Source organism: Ceratotherium simum, chromosome 29, assembly GCF_057802395.1.
Source record: "Ceratotherium simum simum isolate JZ-2026a chromosome 29, ASM5780239v1, whole genome shotgun sequence".
Lineage (NCBI taxonomy): Eukaryota > Metazoa > Chordata > Mammalia > Perissodactyla > Rhinocerotidae > Ceratotherium > Ceratotherium simum.
This window is the reverse complement of record NC_141928.1, coordinates 13,166,891-13,186,877: the sequence shown is the minus strand read 5'-3', so window position 1 is coordinate 13,186,877 and position 19,987 is coordinate 13,166,891. Positions and strand designations below refer to the sequence as shown.

Below are 19,987 nucleotides of genomic sequence, written 5' to 3'. Positions count from 1 at the left end.
TTATGATGTGAGATGATACAATGCCTGTGATGAGATGAAGTGAGGTGAATGATGTAGGCATTGTGACATAGCTCTAGGCTCCTATTGACCTTCTGATGATACATCGGAAGGAGGATCATCAAGCCACAATGATGGCGATGGTTGGATGTCAGGAGCAGATGATGCCAATGGCTACTTGAACGGCAACACTGTGATACCACAGCCTTTGATCTGACAACTGAGAGGGCTAATAAGTGACTAATGGGCGGGTAGCATATACAGCATAAATATGCTGGACAAAGGGATGATTGACATCCCATGTAGGAGGAAGCAGTTCAGTGTGAGATTTCATCACACTAATGGAAGAGCATGCAATTTAAAACTTATGAATTGTTTATTTCTGGAATTTTCCATTTAATACTTTTGGATTGTGGTTGACTGTGAGTAACTGAAACTGTGGAAAGCAAAACCACAGATAAAAGGTGATAACTGTACAAAATTATCCATTGTAACAGTGTCTGTGGGGGAGAAAACAGTGTTATGGACAGTATGACCCCATTCCTGAATATAATATGTGTACAGATCTATGCAGAGAAAATTAATTTTAAAAGATGCAAGTGACTCTAGTTCCCTGGGAAGTGGAATCAAAAAGAACTTTCACCATTTTATTTAGAAAATTGATACAAGGAAACATGTATCCCTTAGTTTGAAATGCAAACAATATAGTATAAAGTTAAATATGGAAGGAACTCCTCACGCCATCCCTCCAATCTCACTTCAGAAGGACGTCACACTCATAAACACACACACCAAACAAACACAAATATAAAGGACATATTTCCTTTACCAAAATGGGATTATTCTATATGCATTGTTCTGCAACTTGCTTTTTTCACTTAGAATATCACAGACAGTAGTGTTACAGTGATAACATAGTTTAGCAATGAATAGCTTCTGCTCTGCCATCAGACGCCTGAACTCAAATCCCAGCTCTGCCAATTACTAACTGTGGGAGCTGGTAAGTTATTTCACTTTGCTAAATTCCATTTTTTTAGTGTAAAATATGGATCTTAATAGTGCCTATGTCTTAGGATTTGGAGAAAATAAAACGACTAAGACATTCAAAGCACTTAGCCCAGTGTGTGAGATATACTGAGTGCTAATATATGTTGGCTAATGTTAGCCATCTTATTTCTTTAGAGTCTGTGTGATACTGAGACATGAGAATGCACTATAAATTGTTTTAACAATTTGCCTATTTGTGGATATTTATGTTGTTTCCCCTGTGGGTTGCTTTTTGTATTTATGTTGTTTTGTGTGCTTGTAGAAGCAATGCTACAATAAATGTGTGTACATATCTTTGTGCGACACATATATGACTATTTTTAAAGGATAGATTTCTATAAGTGGAATTATTGGATAAGGAGATGTAGATTTTCAATTCTGATAGAGACTACCAAAAGGCTACACTGACTACCCTCATACATACCCTCAGTGTAGGTGAGGGTCTTTTCCTTTTGGTTATTGTCAAAAAATTTTCTTGACAATCTCATGGGTGAAAACTGTATTTCAGTCTGACCTATATTTTCTGATTACCAATGAGGCTGAGCATCTTCTCATAAGTTTTCTTTGGTAAATGTTTTTCCAAACACTGTGGATATTTTCTTTGAGCCAATAATTTATACTTTAGCTTTGCTTATTATCTATTTTCCTGTCATTTTCACATTTTAAATACAGTATTTTGTCATTTTTGCCTCTACATTTTATTTCTTTGTTCGAACGGTATCTCCATCTTCAGATCATAAAAATATGCTCTTATATTGTTAGCTAATATTTATTTTATAGTTTGGATTTTTTACTTTTAGATTGTTCATTCAAATGGGTTTTATTTCCTTGTGTGGGTTGGATAGATATCTAGCCTTATTTTTTCCAAATATTCAGCCAATTGTCATAAATATCACTCATTTATAGTCCATCCTTTCTCCATTGTTATGAAATAAATCTTTACTATATATTAAGTTCCATATAGATCAAGATCCATATACATGTTTCAATAAAGATGTACAGAATTCTTTATGCTGCTCCTTGGATTTGTTTTTTCTCTGTGTGTACCATTGTATTATTGTATGTCATTAGTATGTTCTTTGATTGTGGGTTAGATAAGTTCTCTGACATTAAACTAAGATTTTTGAAATTATGCTGTCTTTCCTTAGCCGTTTATTCTTCTATATGTACTTTAGAATGATCTTTCCAACTTCCATTAAAAATTCCATTAAGGTGTTATTACAGGTGCATTGATTTTTTTTTTTAATTTTAGTGAGGTCACGTTGGTTTATAACATTATATAAATTTCAGTTGTACATCATTATATTTTGGCTTCTGTGTAGACTGCATTGTGTTCAGCACCAAAAGTCTAGTTTCCATCCATCATCATACATATGTGCTCCTTACCCCTTTTATCCTTCCCACAAAACTTCCCCTCGGGTAATGAGCAATATTTTCTCCTTATCTATGCATTTGTTTTTTATCTTCCACATATGAGTGAAATCGTATGATATGTGTCTTTCTCTGTCCTACTTATTTCATTAAGCATAATACCCTCATGTTGTCGCAAATGGCATGCTTTCATCTTTTTTCATGGCTGAGTAGTATTCCATTGTATATGTATATCACATCTTCCTTATCCATTCATTCATTGATGGGCGTTTAGGTTGCTTCCATGTCTTGGCTATTGTGAATAATGCTGAGGTGAACATAGGAATGCAAAAATCTCTTCGAATTGTTGATTTTGTGTTCTGTGGAAAATCATCCAGCAGTGGATTAGCTGGATCATACGGTATTTCTATTTTCAATTTCTTGAGAAATCTATGTACTGTTTTCCATAGTGGCTGCACCAGTTTGCATTCCCACCAGCAAATGAAAGTTCCCTTTTCTCCACCTCCTCTCCAACACTTGTTACTTCTTGCCTTGTTAATTATAGCCATTCTGATGAGTGTGAAATGATACGTCATTGTAGATTTGATTTGCTTTTCCCTAATAATTAGTGATGTTGAACATCTTTTTATGTGTCGGTTGTCCATCTGTATTTCTTTGGAAAAATGTCTGTTCATATCCTCTGCCCATTTTTTGATCAGGTTATTCTTTTTGTTGTTGTTGAGTTGTACAAGTTCTATATAAATTTTGGAAATTAACCCTTGCTTGATTTGAAAATATTTCCTCCCAGCTGGTGGTTTGTCTTTTCATTTTGTTGACAGTTTCCTTTGCCTTGCAGAAACCATTTAGTCTGATGTAGTTCCGTTTATTTTTTCTTTTGTTTCTCTTGTCTGAGCAGACATGGTATTCAAAAAGTTACTCCTAAGACTCGTGTCAAAGAGTATATTGCCTATATTTTCTTCTAGGATTTTTATGGTTCAGGTCTTACATTCAAGTCTTTATCTATTTTGAGTTAATTTTTGTGTATGGTATAAGAAAATGGTCTACTTTCATTCTTTTGCATGCAGCTTTTCAGTTTACCCAACACCATTTATTGAAGAGACTTTCTTTTCTCCATTACATGTCCTTGGCTCATTTGTCAAAGACTAGGCGTCCATAGATAAGTGGTTTTATTTCTAGGCTTTCAATTCTGTTCCGTTGATCTGGGTATCTGTTTTTCTGCCACTCCCATGTTGTTTTGATTTCTATAGCTTTGCAGTAAATTTTGAATTCAGGGATTGTGGTACCTCCAGCTTTGTTCTTTTTTCTTAGGATTCCTTTGGCTATTCAGGGTCTTTTGTGTTCCGTATAAATGATAGGAATCTTTGTTCAATTTCCATGAAGAATGTCATTGAGATTCTGATTGGGATTGCATTGAATCTGTAGATTGTTTTAGGTAACATGGAGATTTTAACTATGTATATTCTTCCAATCCATGAGCAAAGAACATCTTTCCATTTCTTCATGTCTTCCTCCACTTCTTTCAATAATGTCATGTAGCTTGCAGTGTATAGGTCTTTTATCATGTTGGATAAATTTATTACTAACTATTTTGTTCTTGTGATGAGATTGTAAAGGGGATTGTATTCTTGACTTCTCTTTCATTATTTTTGTTTTTTTTGGTTTTTGTTAATTTGTTTGTTTATTGCAGTAACATTGGCTTGTAACATTGTATAAATTTCAGGTGTACATCATTATACTTCTATTTCTGCATAGATTACATCATGTTCACCACCCAAATACTAATTACAACCCATCAACACGCACATGTGCCAAATTATCCCTTTTGCCTTCCTGCCTCCCCCCTTCCCCTCTGGTAACCACCAATCCAGTCTCTGTCTCTATGTGTTTGTTTATTGTTGTTATTATCTACCACTTAATGAAGGAAATCATACGGTATTTGACCTTCTCCCTCTGACTTATTTCACTTTGCATAATACCCTCAATGTCCATCTGTGTTTTCACAAATGGCTGGATTTCATCGTTTCTTAGGGCTGAGTAGTATACCATTGTGTATATATACCACATCTTCTTTAACCATTCATCCTTTGATGGGCACTTAGGTTGCTTCCAAGTCTTGGCTATTGTGAATAACGCTGCAATGAACACAGAGGTGCGTGTATCTTTACGCATTGGTGTTTTCAATTTCTTTGAATAAATACCCAGCAGTGGAATAGCTGGATCATATGGTAGTTCTATCCTTGATTTTTTGAGGAATCTCCATACTGTTTTCCATAGTGGCTGCACCAGTTTGCACTCCCACCAACAGTGTATGAGAGTTCCCTTCTCTCCACATCCTCTCCAACACATGTTGTTTCCTGTCTTGATAATTATAGCCATTCTGACAAGCGTGAGGTGATATCTCATTGTAGTTTTGATTTGCATTTCCCTGATAGTTAATGATTTTGAACATCTTTTCCTGTGCCTGTTGGCCATCTGTATATCTTCTTTGGAGAAATGTCTGTACAGGTCTTTTGCCCATTTTTTAATTGGGTTGGTAGTTTTTTTGTTGTTGAGATGCATGCGTTCTTTATATATTTTGGAAATTAAGCCCTTAACAGATGTATGGTTTGCGAATATCTTCTCCGAATTGTTAGGTTGTCTTTTCGTGTTGTTGATGGCTGTGCAGAAGATTTTTAGTTTGATGTAGTCCCATTTGGTTATTTTTTCTATTGTTTCTCTTGCCCGGTCAGACACGGTGCTTGAAAATATGTTGCTAAGACCGATGTCGAAGAGAGTACTGCCTATGTTTTCTTCTAGAAGTTTCATAGTTTCAGGTCTTACGTTCAAGTCTTTAATCCATTTGGAGTTAATTTTTGTGTATGGTGTAAGGTAAGGGTCAACTTTCACTTTTTTGCATGTGGCTATTCAGTTTTCCTAACACCATTTGTTGGAGAGACTTTCTTTTCTCCATTGTATGTTCTTGGCTCCTTTGTCAAAGATTAACTGTCCATAGATGTGTGGGTATATTTCTGGGCTTTCAATTCTATTCCATTGATGTGTGTGTCTGTTTTTATACCAGTACCATGCTGTTTTGGTTACTATAGCTTTGTAGTCTATTTTGAAATCAGGGAGTGTGATACCTCCAGCTTTGTTCTTTTTTCTCAGGATTCCTTTAGCTATTCGGGGTCTTTTGTTGTTCCATATAAATTTTAGGATTCTTTGTTCTATTTCTGTGAAAAGTGTTGTTGGAACTTTGATAGAGATTGCATTGAATCTATAGATGGCTTTAGAAAGTATGGACATCTTAACTATGTTAATTCTTCCAATCCAAGAGCACGGATTATCTTTCCATTTCTTTGTGTCTTCTTCAATTTCGTTCAGCAATGTTTTATAGTTTTCAGTGTACAGATCTTTCACCTCTTTGGTTAAGTTTATTCCTAGGTATTTTATTCCTTTTGTTACAATTGTAAATAGGATGGTAATTTTAATTTCTCTTTCTGCTACTTCATTGTTAGTGTATAGAAATGGAAATGATTTTTGTATGTTGATTTTGTATCCTGCAACTTTACCATATTTGTTTATTACGTCTAAAAGCTTTCTGGTGGATTCTTTAGGGTTTTCTATATATAAAATCATGTCATCTGCAAATAGTGACAGTTTCACTTCTTCCTCTCCAATTTGGATCCCTTTTATTTCTTTCTCTTGCCTGATTGCTCAGGCTAGGAGTTCCAGTACTATGTTAAATAGGAATGGTGACAGTGGGCATCCTTGTCTGGTTCCTGTTCTTAGAGGGATAGCTTTCAGTTTTTCACCATTGAGAATGATATTAGCTGTGGTTTTCTCATGTATGGTCTTTATTATGTTGAGGTACTTTCCTTCTATACCCATTTTATTCAGAGTTTTTATCATAAATGGATGCTGTATCTTGTCAAATGCTTTCTCTGCATCTATTGAGATGATCATGTGATTTTTATTCTTCATTTTATTAATGTGGTGTATCATGTTGATTGATTTGCGAATGTTAAACCATCCCTGCATCACTGGAATAAATCCCACTTGATCATGGTGTATAATCTTTTTAACGTATTGTTGTATGCGATTTGCTAGTATTTTGTTGAGGATTTTTGCATCGATGTTCATCAGTGATATTGGCCTGTAATTTTCTTTTTTTGTGTTGTCTTTTTCTGGTTTTGGCATCAGGGTAATATCAGCTTCATAGAATGAGTTAGGGAGCTTCCCCCCTCCTCAATTTTTGGAAGAGTTTGAGAAGGATAGGTATTAAGTCTTCTTTGAATGTTTGGTAGAATTCACCAGGGAAGCCGTCTGGTACTGGACTTTTATTTTGGGGGAGGTTTTTGATTACAGTTTCGATCTCCTTACTGGTGATTGGTCTATTCAAATTCTCTACTTCTTGATCTCATTTTGGAAGGTTGTATGATTCTAAGAATTTATCCATTTCTTCCCATTGTCGAATTGCTTGGCATATAGCTTTTCATAGTATTCTCTTATAATCTTTGTATTTCTGAGGTGTCTGTTGTAATTTGTCCTCTTTAATTTCTGATTTTACTCTTTTGTGCCTTCTCTCTTTTTTTCTTGGTGAGTCTAGCTAAAGATTTGTCAATTTTGTTGATCTTTTCAAAACCAGCTCTTGGTTTTATTAATTTTTTCTATTGTTTTTTTGGTCTCTATTTCATTTATTTCTGCTCTGATTTTTATTATTTCCCTTCTTCTACTGATTTTGGGCTTTGTTTGTTCTTCTTTTACCAATTCCTTTTGGTGCATTGTTAGATTGTTTATCTGAGATTTTTCTTGTTTGTTGAGATAGGCCTGTATTGCTGTAAACTTCCCTGTTAGAACCGCTTTTGCTGTATCCCATAAATTCTGGCATGTCGCATTTTCATTTTCATTTGTCTCCAGGTATTTTTTGATTTCTTCTTTGATTTCTTCATTGACCCAGTCGTTGTTCAGTAGCATTTTGTTTAATCTCCATGTATTTGTGGCTTTTCTGATTTTCTTCCTATAGTTGATTTCTAGTTTCATACCGTTGTGGTTAGAAAAGGTGCTTGGTATTATTTCAATCTTCTTAAATTTATGGAGACTTGTTTTGTGGCCTAACAAGTGATCAATCCTGGAGAATGTTCCATGTGCCTTTGAAAAGAACGTATATTCCTCGGTTTTCGGATGGAATGCTCTGTATATATCTACTAGGTCCATCTGTTCTAGTGTGTCGTTTAAGGCCAATGTTTCCTTATTGATCTTCTGTTTGGACGATCTATCCGTTGGTGTAACTGGATTGTTAAAGTCCCCTACTATTATAGTGTTACTGTCTATTTCTGTTTTTATGTCTGTTAATAATTGCTTTATATATTTAGGTGCACCTACATTGGGTGCGTAGATATTTACAAGTGTTATATCCTCTTGTTGGATGTTCCCTTGATCATTATGTAATGCCTCTCTTTGTCTCCTTTTACAGTTTTTGTTTTAAAGTCTATTTTGTCTGATATGAGTACTGCTACCCCAGCTTTCTTTTCATTGCCATTTGCATGGACTATCTTTTTCCATCCGTTCACTTTCAGTTTGTGAGTGTCTTTAGGTCTGAAGTGTGTCTCTTGTATGCAGCATACATATGGGTCTTGTTTTTTTTATCCAATCAGCCACCCTATGCCTTTAAATTGGAGCATTTAGTCCATTGACGTTTAAAGTAGCTATTGATAAGTATGTACTTACTGCCATTTTTTAACCTTTTTTTTTCTCAGTGTTTTAGTAGTCCTTCTCTGTTCCTTTCTTCTTCTATACAGAATTGATGGTCTCTTTAGTTTGACCTCTGTCTGAAAGCTCTACTCTCTAACTCCTCTCCTCCCTCCTTTTATGTTTTTGATATCATATCTAACCTCGTTTTTGTGCATTTGTATCCATTATCCTCTTATCATGGAAATAGATAATTTTTCCTATTTGTGGTCTTCTCTTTTCCCCTTAAATCAGTCCCTTTAACATTTCTTGTAGCACTGGTTTCTTGGTGACAAACTCCTTTAATTTTTTTTTTATTGATGTTTTAATGGTTTCTAACATTGTGAAATTTTGGGTTGTACATTTTTGTTTGTCCATCACCACATATATGACTCCCTTCACCCCTTGTGCCCACCCCCCACCCCCACTGCCCTGGTAACCACAGTCCAGTTTTCTCTGTCCATGTGTTGGTTTATATTCCACATATGAGTGAGATCATGCAGTGTTTGTCTTTCTCTTTCTGGCTTATTTCACTTAACATAATACGCTCCAGGCCCATCCATGTTGTTGCAAATGGGACGATTTTGTCTTTTTATGGCTGAGTAGTATTCCATTGTATATATATACCACATTTTCTTAATCCAATCGTCAGTCGAGGGACACTTAGGTTGCTTCCACTTCTTGGCTATGGTGAATAATGCTGCAATGAACATAGGGGTGCATAAGCCTCTTTGGATTGTTGATTTCAGGTGCGTTGGATAGATTCCCAGTAGTGGGATGGCTGGATCATAGGGCATCTCTATTTTTAATTCTTTGAGGAATCTCCATACCGTTTTCCATAGAGGCTGCACCAATTTGCATTCCCACCAGCTGTGTATGAGGGTTCCTGTTTCTCCACATCCTCTCCAACATTTGTTTTTTGTCTTGGTGATTATAGCCATTCTAATGGGCGTGAGGTGGTATCTTAGTGTTGTTTTGATTTGCATTTCCCTGATGATTAGTGATGTTGAGCATCTTTTCATGTGCCTATTGGCCATCTGTATATCTTCCTTGGAGAAGTGTCTGTTCATTTCCTCTGCCCATTTTTGATCGGGTTGTTTGATTTTTGTTGTTCAATTGTGTGAGTTCTTTATATATTATGGAGATCAACCCCTTGTCAGATGTATGTTTTGCAAATATTCTCTCCCAGCTGGTTGGTTGTTTGTTCATCTTGATTCTGGTTTCATTTGTCTTATAAAAGCTCTTTAATCTGATAAAGTCCCACTTGTTTATTTTTTCTTTAGTTTCCCTAGTCTGGGTAGGCATGTCATCCGAAAAGATCCCTTTAAAACCAATGTCAAATAGTGTGTTGCCTATATTTTCTTCTATGAGTTTTATAGTTTCAGGTCTCAGCTTCAGGTCTTTGATCCATTTTGAGTTAATTTTTGTGAATGGTGATAGCACATGGTCCACTTTCATTCTTTTGCATGTGGCTGTCCAGTTTTCCCAACACCATTTATTGAAGAGACTTTCCTTTCTCCATTGCATGTTCTTAGCACCTTTGTCGAAAATTAGCTGTCCCTATATGTGTGGTTTTATTTCTGGGCTTTCAATTCTGTTCCATTGATCTGTGTGTCTGTTTTTGTACCAGTACCATGCTCAAACTCCTTTAATTTTTGCTTGTCTGGGAAATTTTTGATCTCTCCTTCCATTTTGAATGATAACATTGCTGGGTAGAGTATTCTTGGCAGCAAGTTTTTTCCTTTTAGCACTTTAAATATATCATGCCATTCTCTTCTAGCCTATAAGGTTTCTGCTGAGAAGTCAGCTGATAGCCTTATGGAGTTTCCTTTGTATGTAACTTGACTTTCTCTTGCAGCTTTTAGGATTCTCTCTTTATCTTTAATTCTGGGCATTTTGATTATGATGTGTCTTGGTGTGGGCCTCTTTGGGTTTATCTTGTTTGGGGCTCTCTGTGATTCCTGTACCTGGATGTCTGTTTCCTTTCTTAGGTTACGGAAGTTTTCATCCATTATTTCTTGAAATAGATTCTCTGCCCCTTTGTCTCGCTCTTCTCCTTCCGGGACACATATAACACGGATGTTAGAGAGCTTGATGTTGTCCCAGAGGTCCTTTAGACTGTCCTCACTCTTTTTAATTCTTTCCTCTTTTACCTGTTCACCTTGGGTAATTTCTTCTAGTCTTTCATCCAACTCACAGATCCATTCTTCTGTATCCTCTACTCTGCTTTTGAGTCCCTCTAGTGAATTTTTCATTTCCAGTATTGTATTCTTCATTTCTAATTGGTTCTTTTTTATGTCTTCCATTTCTTTGTTGACATTCTCACTGAGTTCATCTATTCTTCTCCCAAGATCAGTGAGCATCCTTAACACTCTTAGTTTGAACTCTCTTTTGGGTAGGTTGCTCATTTCTGTTTCACTTAGTTCCTTTTCTGGGGTTTTGTCCTGTTCCCTTACTTGGAACGTATTCCTTTGCCTCTTCATTTTGCCTCTTTCCCTGTGCTTGTGTCTACGTATTAGGTAGGTCAGCTACGTCTCCTGCTCTTAGATAGGTGACCTTAAGTAAGTGATGGTTTAGGAGGCCTGCTGTGTGCTTCCCTCAGTTCTCAATGTTCCAGGGGTGACCCCTATGTGAGCTACATGTGTCCTTATGTTGTGGCCTGTTTGTTCTCCCTGTAGGTGCCCAGGGAGGCCGAGTTATGCTCCTGGCCAGCTGTTGTAATGCTCAGCTGCTTGTAGTTGTTGTGGGCCCTTCAGTCTCTTTATCAGGTGTGGGGAGCCCCAGCACAGTTGGATGCAAGTTCTAACAGCACATTTGTGTTGCAGTATTTCTTTTAAGTGAGTAGGCCCCCAGCGTGGCAGGTTGTTAGGCTCAGGGCCTTACAATTACTATAAGCCTCCAGCCTATTAGGTCTCTTGTCAGCTCTCTGAGGATTGCAGCTGGGTGGGGCTGGCCCCAGGCACAGGAGCACCCAATTGTTTCAGGCTTTGGAAGGTGGGGCAAACCCCCTATGTGGGTCTTTGAGAAGCACTAGTCTTCTGCAGCTGACAAGCCCTGCCGCCCACAGGTCCACTCCCACACAGTCAACACAGTCCTGCCCCATGTGCGTGCCCCGACCTCCCGAAGCAGACCCAGTCTCACCACGGTGGGACCCCCACACACTCCACCACCGCCATACACTGTCCACCTGCTCCTTATGCACGCCCTGCCCCACTGAAGTTGGCTCAGTTGCCAGGCTGCAGAGAATCCAGTCACCAATCTATGCAGGCCCACAAGTTGCCTGAGGGCTTGTTGTTGGGTGGGGCCAGTCTCTAGGGTGTGCTGCCTGCCCTGGCTAAGTTGGATTAAATCGGGGCTCTAGCACATGGGGCAGACCCTGAGCTAGCAGGCCTCAGGGAGAACTCCAATGGCGTCTGTGTCAGCATGCCCACACCAGGCCACAACTATGGCCGCCGCCAATGTCCCAGTCCCTGGAGAGGTCTCACCCCTCACCAAGATGCACTCAGGGCCTATCAGGTGAGTCTCTTTTCACCAAAGCACTGTGCACCTTTCTTTCTGGTGATTTTAGGATGCTTTCTGAAACCAGTGAGTTTTCGTGTGGGCCCTTTAAGAGCCGGTTTTACTTTCTTTGTGAACCAGCTTTTCTGGGGGTACTCCCCAATTTTTTAGTAGCAGGCACAGTCAGATATTATGCCACTTGTCGTGATTGTGCTGGGTCCACAAAATGCCCACAGCAGGGGCACTCCCCCGCTCAGGGCCCCGCTCCTCCAGGGAGGGCTGCGTACCTTTGGGCTGCTCTCGGGCGGCCGTGAGGCACTGCGGCTTGTGAAGGAGGCGTTTTTCCTCTCCAGAAGGGAGTTTCTGCCTCTTCTAACTCAGTTAGGATTGTCCGTTGTTGCAGGAGTTCCTCTTATCCAGTTTTCAGTTCTGTCTCAGGGGTAATTTTTCCATGAGTAGTTGTAAATTGGCTGTGTCCACGGGAGGAGGTGAGTTCAGAGTTGCCTACGCTGCCATCTTGACTTCCTCTCTCTTGACTTCTCTTTCTGCTAGTTCGTTATTAGTGTATAGAAATGCAACTGATTTTATTATGTTGATTTTGTACTTTTAATTTTGCTGTATTCATTGATTATTTCTAATAGTTTTCTGGTGGATTTTTTAGGGTGTTCCATATATAGAATCATATTGGGAAACAGCAAGACTTTCATTCTTCCGTTCCAATTTGGATCTCTTTTATTTCTTTTTCTTGCCTAATTGCTCTGGCTAAAACATCCAGTACTATGTTAAATAAGAGTGGCAAGAGTAGGTACCCTTGTCTTGTACCTGTTCTCAGAGGAATGGCTTTCAGTTTTGCCCCATTGAGTATAATGTTGGCTGTGGGTTTGTCATATATGGCCTTTATTGTGTTGAGTTACTTTCCTTCAATATCTGTTTTATTTAGAGTTTTTATCATAAACTGATGTTGGATCTTGTCAAATGCTTTCTCTGCATCTCTTGAGATGATCACGGGATTTTTATTCCTCATTTTGTTAATGTGGTGTATCACATTGATTGATGTGTGGATGTTGAATCATCCCTGCATCCCTGGAATAAATCCCACTTGATCATGGTGTATGATCTTTTTAATGTACTGTTGTATTCAATTTGCTAATGTTTTTTGAGGACTGTTGATCTATGTTCATCAGTGATATCGGCCTGTGATTTTGCTTTTTTGTATTGTCCTTGTCCAGTTTTGGTATCAGGGTCATGGTGGCCTCCTAGAAAGAGTGAGGAAGCGCCCCATTCTCTTCACTATTTCAGAATAGTTTGAAAAGGATAGGTATTAAATCTTCTTTGAATGTTTGGTAGAATTCTCCAGAGAAGCCATCTGGTCCTGAACTTTTGTGTTTTGGGAGGCTTTGATTATTGTTGCAATGTTTTTGCTTGTGATTGGTCTATTCAGATTCTCTATTTCTTCTTGATTCAGTTTTGGGAGGTTGTATGAGTTTAAGAATTTATCCATTTCTTCTAGGTTATCCAATTTGTTGGCATAGTATTCTCTTATAATACTTTGTTTTTCTGTGGTATCTGTTGTAATTTTTCTTCTTTCATTTCTGATTTTATTTATTGGAGCCTTCTCTCTTTTTGTCTTAGTCAATCTGGCTGGGGGTTTGTCAGTTTTGTTTAACTTTTCAAAGAACCAGCTCTTAGTTTCATTGATCCTTTCCCTTGTTGTTTTAGTCTCTATTTCATTGATTTCTGCTCTGATTTTTAGTATTTCCTTCCTTCTACTGACTTTGGAAATTGTTTGTTCTTCTTTTTCTAGTTCTTTTAAGTACAGTGTTAGTTTGTTTATTTGTGATCTTTCTTGTTTCTTGAAGTAGGCCAGTATTGCTATAAACTTCCCTCTTAGTACCACTTCTGTTGTATCTGATAAATTTTGGCATATTTTATTTTCAGTTTTATTTTTCTCCAGTTTCTTGATTTCTCCTTTGATTTCTTCATTGACCCAGTAGCATTTTGTTGAATCTCCACATATTTGTGGCTTTTCCAGCTTTCCTCTTGTAGTTGATTTCTAGTTTCATACCATTGTGTTTGGAAATTATGCTTGATATGATTTCAATCTCCTTAAATTTATTGAGACTTCTTTCATTTCCCAACATATGGTCTATCTTTGAGAATGTTCCATGTTCACTTAAGAAGAATGTGTAGGGCTGGCCCCGTGGCTTAGTGGTTAAGTGTTCGTGCTCTGCTACTGGCAGCCCAAGTTCGGATCCCAGGCGCCCACCGATGCACCGCTTCTCCAGTCATGCTGAGGCCGCATCCCCCATACGGCAACTAGAAGGATGTGCAACTATGACCTACAACTATCTACTGGGGCTTTGGGGAAAAAAAAAAGGAGGAGAATTGGCAATAGATGTTAGCTCAGAGCCGGTCTTCCTCAGCAAAAAGAGGAGGATTAGCATGGATGTTAGCTCAGGGCTGATCTTCCTCACAAAAGAAGAAGAAGAAGAAGAAGAAGAAGAAGAAGAAGAAGAAGAAGGAGAAGGAGAAGGAGAAGGAGAAGGAGAAGGAGAAGGAGAAGGAGAAGGAGAAGGAGAAGGAGAAGGAGAAGAGAAGGAGGAGAAGGAGGAGAAGGAGAAGAAGAAGAAGAAGAATGTATATTCTATGGCTTTTGGATGGAATTATCCATATATATCTATTAACTCCATCTGATCTAGTGTTTCATTTAAGACCAATGTTTCCTTGTTGACTTTCTTCATGCATGATCTATACATTATATGAATGGAGTGTTATAGCCCCCTATTATTATTGAGTTGCTGTCAATTTCCCCCTTTAGGTCTGTTAATAGTTGCTTGATATACTTTGATGCTCTTATCTTAGGTACATATATAAGTATTATGTCTTCTTAGAATGTCATGGAATGTCCCTTTTATCATTATATAATGCCCATCTTTGTCTCTTGTTATCTTTTTTGACTTGAAATCTATTTTCTCTGGTATAAATATAGCTTTCTTTTGGTTGCCATTTGCTTGAAGTATCATCTTGCATCCTTTCACGCTAAGCCAAGTTTATCTTTAGAGCTAAGATTTGTCTCCTGGAGGCAGCATATTGTTGTATCCTGTTTTTTAATCCATCCAGGCCACTCTATACCATCGATTAAATCCATTCACATTTAGAATGGTTATTGATATGTGAGGGCTTAATATTGCCATTTTATCTTTTGTTTTCTGCTTGTTCTGTGTTTCCATTCTTTCGTTTTCCTTGTATTCCTGTCTGCCATTTCAGTTTGGGGCTTATCTATGATGTTTTTCCTAGTTTTCTCTTTATATATGATTTATGACTCTGCTCTTTTTCTTTTGTAGTTACCATGAAGCTTGTACAAAAGATCTCATAGATAAGATAGTCCCTTTTCTGCTGATAGCATCTTATCTCCATAAGCCTATGCAGGATCCATCCTTATTCTCTTCCCCTTCTATGTTTTTGTTGTCACAAATGATCCTTTTTGTGTTGTGAGTTTGTTAACAAATTTAAAAGGTTATAGTTATTTTTGGTGCTTTTTTCCCCTTTAGCCCTTACATTATAATTGTGTTTAGTAAACTATTCTGAAATAGAGTTGCAATTTTCTGATTCTATTTATCACCTTGCTCAAAGCTTTGTAAACCTTTGCCTTTTTTGTCAGGTAGGAAGTCTCCTTTCAACTTTACTTGTAAAGCATGTCTAGTGGTGATGAGCTCCATCAGCTTTTGTTTGTCTGGGAAAGCCTTTATTTCTCCTTCGTATCTGAAGGAAAACTTTGTTGGATAGAGTATTCTTGGGTGATAGTTTTTCTCTTTCAATATTTAAATATATCATTCCATTCTCTCCTAGTCTATAGAGTCTCTGCTGAGAAATCCACTGATAGCCTGATTGGGATCCCTTTGTAAGTGATTTTCTTCTCTCTGGCCATTCTCAATATTCTTTCTTTGCCATTGACTTTTGAAGTTTTAATATAATATGCATTGAAGAAGATCTTTTTGCACTGAGATAATTACAAATTCTATTAGCTTCATGTACTTGTATATCCAGTTCTTCACCCGGTTTGGGAAGTTCTCAGCTATTATTTCTTTGAATCAGCTCTCTGCTCCTTTCTCTCTCTCTTCTCCTTCTCAGATACCCATTATCCTCATGCCGCTTTTCCTAACTGAATCAGATATTTCTTGTAGAATTTCTTCATCTTTTTAAAATCTTCCCTCCCCTCTTCCACCTGAATCATTTCTAGATTTCTATCTTTGAGCTCACTAATTCTCTCTTCCATGTGGTCTGCTCTATTTCCTGTGCTTTCTACTTCATTTTTCATCTCATTAATTGTGTTCTTCATCTCCAGAATTTCTGTTTGGTTTTTTTAGAGTTTCAGTCTCTTTGGAAGTACTCCTTCTGTTCATTAATTTTGTTCCTGCGCTCATTGAACTGTATTTCTGAGTTTTCCCATAACTCAGTGAGTTTCTTCAAGACAGCTATTTTTAATTCTCTGTCAGTTATATTGTCATTTTCTGTGACTTCATGTTTGGTTTCTGGAAGGTTGTCATTTACTTTTTGTTTACCATGTTACTGTAGTTTGTTACAGTGCTTGATGAGTTGATCCTCTCCTAGAGCATTTGTGATAGTAAACACTTCTCTTATTTGGATAAGGCTTTGGTTCCTTTTATTCTGAGCTGCTTCTGGTTGTCTTTGAGAGCCTACACTTTTCACACTCCACTGCCTCTTCCAGAGGTGGTGTCACTGCCCTTCTTGTGTCTTTGTGCCTCCGAGGTTGCTGGTGCCTTGCTGCTTATGATGTTTCTGTAGTCCCAGGTATCACCACTGGAGTCACCAGGCTTGAGCACATCTGATACTTCTGGGGTACTTGTGTTTCATGTAAGCCTACTGGCTCTCCGCAGCGTCACCTCAGGTTTGGGTGCTGCTGCTCCATGTACCACCTGTGCTGCTATTCCTGGGTTATCTGGAAGTGCTGGTTGCACTGATGCTGGGGCACTGGGTTCATGGGTATTGTTGTTACTGCCAGGGGCCCAGGTTCTTGTATACAGCCATCTGCAGGCAAAGCCCGTGTCAGTGTGCCACCACTGGAAGTTGAGTCATGGGTTCTGCTGTGGCTCCTGAAGCCTGATTTCACAGGTTTCATCTACCACTACTGGCAGAGGGCCAGGGCTAAACTGCAAGTGCCACTGATGCTCTTGCAGCCTCTAGTTGCTGGCACACACCAGTGTAATATTTAAAACCTCATGAGAGGACAGCACAGCTCCTGGGGTGGTATCTGCATTTTGGATTCAGCACTTGTTCCTAGAAAGACAGGGATCAAATTCACCACTGCCTCGGGAGAGGGAGGGTAGGCTGGTATCCTCCTTGAAATCTGAGGTCAGGGCACCACTGCTACTGCTGAGAACAACCAGTTCTGGATCGCCACCACCAGGGAATGGGATGGGGCATACTCCCCTAGTTCCACTGCCTCCCAAAGGTCCACTCCACCCACCTTCAGATATATAGATGCATGGTTCACTCAGGTGTACTTGTGTTTTGTGTAGGGAGTCCTTTGTTGATCAATGGGTGTCTCAATGAATGTAAAGTACAGTGGAGAGACAAAGGGAACAGCTCACCCTGCCATGATGCTGATGTCTGCCCTAAATTTTATTAATTTGAGAGGAATTGCCTTTTTTCCAACTTTATTGAGGTATAATGGATATACAACATTGTCTAAAATTCCTGTAATATTAGAATTATTAGAATAAAGACTTCATAGTTTTTTAAATAAAAAACATATATTTAAAGAATTAATCTCAGTAATATAGGCTATTTCTGGTAATATTCCTATTTTGAGTGGTATCTCTGAAGCAAAAACTAATAATGTAAGTGTACAAATGATGTTAACCAAACAGAAATGCTCAAATAAACATTAAGGACATTTTGCTCTGAGAACTTAACAGGGTCTTATCTGAATACTGTGGGTACCAAAGAGCAAGGATTAAATCGGTTGCTCACTTTTGTCCTATACCCGTTGCCACCACACCACCTCTGCACCAATGAGTAGGAGAGGACCTCATTGTTTGGGACCCCTTGTATGAAAACTTCCTGATTCAAAGTGGGACCCAGCAGTCTCTTATCCTAAAAGAAGAAAAAAAAAAAGAGGCAAAGAATTTGGTCAAGAAACAACCGAAGAAGAATCTTTAGAAAGAGAATTGAGAAAAACTCAGATAAATTATGCAACATAGAAGTTCCTAAGAACATATGGGAAACCTTTAGTTTCTCTTTTGGAAAGCAGCTTGAAATTTTTTAACTTTCCCCTTATTGGATATCACTCCTTATTTCTCTCTACAGTCATGCATATACAATGAGCTTTGGTCAATGACGGACTGCTTATATGAAGGTGGATCCATAAGATTAGTACATATACCCTATGTGTGTAGTAGGCTATACTATCTAGCTTGTGTAAGTACACTCTATGATATTCACATGATGATGAAATCAGCCAATAATGTCTCAGATTGTATCCCCATTGATAAGGGATCCATGACTGTATTACTTGAAGCAAATATTCTTTTATATCCTAACAAATAGCAGTGAACTCTTTTTAAAGGTTGGATGTTACTGAAGAAATTGTCTGATCAAATTCTCCTTCACATTTCTCCCACTGCTTCTCCAAAACCTGCCCAAGAAGTCAGAGACATGGAGATAAAGAACTACAGCAGCAGCACATCAGGCTTTATCCTCCAGGGCCTCTCTTCCAACCCTCAGCTACAGAAGCCCCTCTTTACCATCTTCCTCATCAGGTACCTGGTGACCCTTTTGGGGAATGTACTCATCATCCTGGCCATCCACTCTGACTCCCGGCTCCATACCCCTATGTACTTTTTTCTCAGCAACCTGTCTTTCATGGATATCTGCTTCACAACAGACATTGTGCCCAAGATGCTGGTGAATTTCCTATCAGAGACAAAGTCTATCTCCTATGTGGGCTGCCTGGTCCAGAGGTACTTCTTCATGGCCTTTGGGAACACCGACAGCTACCTGCTGGCCTCTATGCTGGCTACTGGCTGGTAGCCATCTGCAACCCCTTACATCATGATGTGGTTATGAACCCACGGCGTTGCCTCCTCATGCTGCTGGGTTCTTGCACCATCTGCCACCTGCACTCTATCTTTTATGTGCTACTCATGTCCCACCTGTCTTTCTGTGCCTCCCATATCATTAAGCACTTTTTTTTTGCGATACTCAGCCTGTGCTAAAGCTATCCTGCTCTGACACTTCCTCCAACCAGATGGTGGTCATGATGGAGACCCTGGCTGTAATTGGGACACCCTTCTTGTGCATCCTCTTCTCCTACCTGAGAATCATCATTACTGTGCTCAGAATTCCATCTGCAGCCAGAAAGTGGAAGGCCTTCTCTACCTGTGGCTCCCACCTCACTGTAGTGGTCTTGTTCTATGGGAGTGTCATATATGTCTATTTCAGACCCCTGTCCATGTACTTAGTGGTGAAGGACCGGGTAGCCACACTCATGTACACAGTAGTGACACCCATGCTGAACCCTTTCATCTACAGCTTGAGAAACAAAGCTATGAAGATGGGTTTTGAGTAAATTAAGGTTCAGAATTCGCTCATAGAAGGAATAATAAGATATAACATCATAATTTGGAGATGACCTAAAAGATGATCAGGTTACTTTCCTTCCTACCAATTTTTCACATGCCACCTAAAGACACCATGAGAGGTGGTGTTGAATACCAATAACAACAATGACCTGGAAGCTAGAAGACTTCGTTTCTGTCAATGACTTTGACCAAATATATGTTCAATCCCAGGCCAGGTACTGCTAGGAATCCATACTTTTGGAAAACAATTTCTGCCACATATTTAGTGGAATAAAGCTATTTACAAATAACTCTTCTGTTCGCTTGACATTTTCTAGTACTCAAGGAGTTATAAAGTCCTATTAGTTTTTAAAATAAGAGATTACATGGATTTTATAGGGAATTGGGGAAGTCTCTTTGTGGAATGACCTAAGATTGTCCCTAAATATGGATTGATTTTGACAGACAAAAGTTCAGTAGATGAGGAAATGGGCAGAACATTTCAAATAGTGAGATCACCCAAGCAGGTAGAGGCAGTGAACATTGAAATGTATTTGAGGAAAAGTGAAAAGCCCTGTGAGGCTTGTTCAATTTCAGAGCAGGGAGAGTAAGCCTGGAAAATAGGAGACTCTACAAAGCAGATTTATTCCTCCCACCAACACCAAGTTTTCCTCACAATATGAATTCTCAGTACACAACTCCTTTTTCCTTCCCTCTTAATTCTTCCTTTCTCCACATGACAACAATCCTCACAGTAATCCCTTTATATCCTGGAAACAGACATG

The 19,987-nt window shown here is 38.6% G+C and overlaps 1 pseudogene; it reads left to right on the top strand.

Moving 5' to 3' along the window:
- The first annotated feature begins 18,297 nt into the window (after nt 1-18,297).
- Nucleotides 18,298-19,312, top strand: LOC101399546 (olfactory receptor 1L4-like; annotated as a pseudogene).
- The last annotated feature ends 675 nt before the right edge of the window (nt 19,313-19,987 follow it).